The sequence below is a fragment of the Lepeophtheirus salmonis genome, chromosome 8, assembly GCF_016086655.4.
Source record: "Lepeophtheirus salmonis chromosome 8, UVic_Lsal_1.4, whole genome shotgun sequence".
Taxonomy (NCBI): domain Eukaryota; kingdom Metazoa; phylum Arthropoda; class Copepoda; order Siphonostomatoida; family Caligidae; genus Lepeophtheirus; species Lepeophtheirus salmonis.
The window spans coordinates 29,805,668-29,809,998 of record NC_052138.2 but is presented as its reverse complement, the minus strand read 5'-3'; positions in this window follow the sequence as shown (position 1 = coordinate 29,809,998).

The window sequence follows — 4,331 nt, the reverse complement described above, 5'->3', positions numbered from 1 at the left end:
CATAGATCTTCTTTTTTTTTTTTGAATTCATAAAGACATCATTCGAGCTTAAGTCAGCCCTTGATTATGAAAAATAGGTAGTGATGTAAATTGTGTGTATTTTTTAGCTTGTCCGATTAATTTTCTTTTTCTTAGCTGTTGTCATTCATATTTAACTACTGCTTAGTGAACTTCCCTTTCTAATAAATTAACCTGATTGAACAATTATCTGTGTGCTCATAAAAGACGGAGCATAACCCTGAGGATTTGTTGTGGAGTTATAATTGTACATCCTTGTTGGAATCCGAGTAGAATTATGGATCGACATCGGAATAATTCTTGCCAAAGTCCTTGTTCATTTCCATCTCCCTCTGCCTTTCATCACAGCTGCTTGCAGATGATGTAACGAAACGCCTTCACAGCTAAGCTACTCTCATTCAAACATTCTTCAACTGTTATTATTATTTTTTTGCATGTCCAAAATACACACAATTTTCATCACTAAAAAGGAGGTCCCTCTAGAGGCTATTTTTTTTAATTGATAATCTATCAATACGGCAACGTAAATTACAAATACATAACACATGTGTTGAAAAAACCAGGGTTTTTTGCGTTCAAAATTGGCTTTATTCATCAATATAATCTCCATCAAGAGCAACACAATCATTCAAGAGCTGCTTTAACATTTCAATTCCACTTTTATGAAAGGCTTTATATTTTCCCTCAAAATAGTCCTTAGTTTAAGCGATGATAACCTATTTATTGCAGTGAAATTTCTTACCGGCAAGCTTTTTTTTTTAAAGGTCTACGAACAGCCAGTAGTCACTTAGGTACAAATCTGAAAAGTAAGGTGGATGCAATTCTAAGTTCAGTTCGTATAGTTTTGTCATTGTTTTGATTGTATTGTGAAATAGTCCATATATATGTGAAGCCAGGGACTTTTAAGCCCATGTGCTATGTTACACATAGACTATATGAATAAATAAAAAATCAGGACAACGACGTTAAATACACAAATGTAAATGTATATTAATAGCAAAGAGAAAATGCGCCATATTTATAGTTTTTATTCGATAACGACGAAAATGCAGGCAAGGTGGCTAAAAATATGAATAGTTTTTATGGTCCTAATAAACGAGCAATTTTTGATGTCAAGGGTGCACCACGCTCTGGAAGGTCAATTGTTGAAAATATGTATAAAATAATGAAAACCGTCGAGTCATGTAAACACTGTTTTGGTTGTTAAGGAGATGAATGTTAATTTATTTTTTTGTTTTTTTAATTTAAAAAAGAATCCATTAAAAATATTGGAATTCTGTTAACTATTATTAATTTAGTCCTTTACATATAGGATTGATATATCTTAAATTAGCAAGTACATAGATTTTTAAAGTCAGAAAAAGGGATTCAACTATGTAAACCAAGGAATAAATAAATGACCAACTCCGTATCTAGCAATGATATAAGAAGGATTTAAAACGATGTTTTCCTCAATTCTACTCCGAGCCCAACAAGGACTAAAGGCAATTTACCACATCTATCATGCGTGTACAGTGTATACGTATATATATATATTCCGTTACAAGTTTCAATGTCTGTATAAGTTGCCATTTCTTCGTCTTAAGATGCATTATTTAATTACAACATTGGTTATTCTAATTATCAACTATATGTACATTGATACTATCGTTTCATTTTCATTTATTAAATTACATGGTTATTAGGTATTTATTAGTAATATAACTGTAAGCATTTGATCTGTATAATGTGCTACATAATACAGAGATTTTTTTAGTAATTATTATTAAAATAGCAAAAATACCATACATAGTATAAATAGATTACCCATGGAATATTTAATACTTCCACTATTCTCATCCCATGTACTGAAAAATCCTTCATTTAAAATTATTTATCTCACAATTTGCTTATACAAGTTACAACTTGTACACAACATAAACTAACTATTCTTAGTGGATTAAATGCTCTCAAAGAGACAGCATTTCTTTTCAAGAAATCATTTATATTAATATACAGTGATGAAAATCAAGAAAAAATTTTATCTGGCCTGTTTTCTTGGAATTGGCAATCTGAAAAATGAATTTTCTTTTACTTACCATTTGTCATTATTATTTAATTCCATGGAGTAGTGAACCTCCTTTCCCAAATAGATTCAATTATATTTAAAACCTGTTTGAATATTCGTGTGTGCTCATAACAGACCCAGAGGATTTGTTGCATAGTTATAATTCTAAGTCCTTTTTGGTCTCCAAGTAGAATGAAATATTGACATCGGAGTAATTCTTGCCAAAGTCCTTGTTTATTTCATTTTCTCCTTCCATCCTTGTCACAGCTGATTGTAGCTGATTTAATGAAACGTCATGAGCATTATTCTGTTTATCCTCCAAACCATTTTTCAAATTGTCAGGGTAACCATAGGGATTTCATAAGCATACCCACACGTAGCTACTCAATACTTACATCAATTCATATGACATGTTCTCTCCTCAAGAATGAACGAATAACAATATTAAAGAGTTTGAGAAGAAAAAAAAGTGACAACTACATTGTTATTTCTTGGATCAAATTATGTTGTTGATATATATCATGGAGCACTATATAAAGTGTACCCTGTGACTGTTTTTCAGACATTCAAAGACACAAACTTTGCTTTATTAATAAGATATGTATATTTAATACTAAATCTACTCAGAAATAGTGTGATTTATTTTTTTTTTTCCGAAAATATCTTCATAAATAATTAATCCCAATGTATTTTATTGTCAGATGTGGGCCCCTCATCTCACTTAATATGTCATAGGTATTTCATTTTTTATTCTTTTTGATGAATAAACGAAGTAACACATAAGTGTTAGAATACATACGCTCTGTCTCCTAAGGACAGTAATACAATCCCTTGTAAAATTTAAACAAGAGGTTTTGTGGAGACATATATTTAGAAAATCATCTGAAAATAGTACTAGACACAACAATTAATGAATATTGTACTATATGACTTCGTTATGATGTAGACATAATAAAAGGTCTAAGCAGGGGTGCCGATAGGATTATATATATATATATAATTTTTTTTATGGGGGGCCCCCGTTTTTTAAATTTTTCCAAAATGATAATTTTTTCTTGACCAAGACAAAAATTCCTTCATTTGAGATGGGCCGTACCCCCCCCCCCTGCAAACGTCACTCGAAAGAGCAGACACCCATAAAATCAAATCAACAACAACGACATAAATAAAAAGGAAATAAACCTGTTCCTCATCTACGCATTCAGGAAGCACTAAAATATACATTAAAGTGCCCACTATATTTAAAATGAAATAGTATGAAGGTGCACATTTGAAGGGTGAATTTGACATACCTAAGGTTGACAAAAATATTTTTGGTTTCACTCTAAGTCTTTCCAAAACTCGCCCCGAAATGTTTAAAATTTTGTCTAATTTTAGTGTGAGGTTGCGAGAATAAATACTTTTTGATATCCCCCGAACAATTCCATTAGTAGAAAAGTAAGAAACAGTCATCAAAACAAATCAATATTTCACACAGTTTCCAAAACTCAATCATAAAATGGGACCATGTAATTTAAAGATTAGGGACCAAAAACTTTAGATATCATTGGTTATTTGGTGATTTATCTGACCATTTAACAATGATTAAGTGCTTGAAAATGTCTCAAGAAAGAAGCAATTCATGTATTTACATAGACGTAGTGATTTAGAGTTTTATATTGATCAGAAGACAACTAAAAAGTTAATGATACTTTGGGGGAAAAAACATCACAATTTCATCGGAAATGAATGCGATTCAGAAAAAACAAAATGCAAACAAAAGAAATAGTGGGGACTCCAATATACATGGAGACTAGACAATTTTCAGGAATATACAATATCAAGGAAGAATAAGTTGTATTTTTGACATGGGAAAATTATATTGATAAATATTTAAAGATTGTTATCTTTTAAACTGTCTCAATCTTAGTTCAAAAATGATCCTATCCATTTCTAATCAAATATTTGAAGAGCCGTTGGATTCCTCATGATTACTATTCTGATGCACTTCATCTTCCTAAATTATCAAATTGTATGTATACTGTAGAAATCAAAAATAATGTCCATATAATCTTATCTCCTATTTAATCTCCTACATCTAAGCTACTAATATAATATTCAAACAAGTCATTGAATAAACTTACATCAACTAATTTTAAATTAGCTAGAACCCATGGAATAAAATAAAATAAATAATTGTAATTTTCTAACTTAATGAAAAAAATATAGGCTAAATTTATAAGTTGAAATAGATTTTAGTATACAAATATATATTTAAAAGAACTAT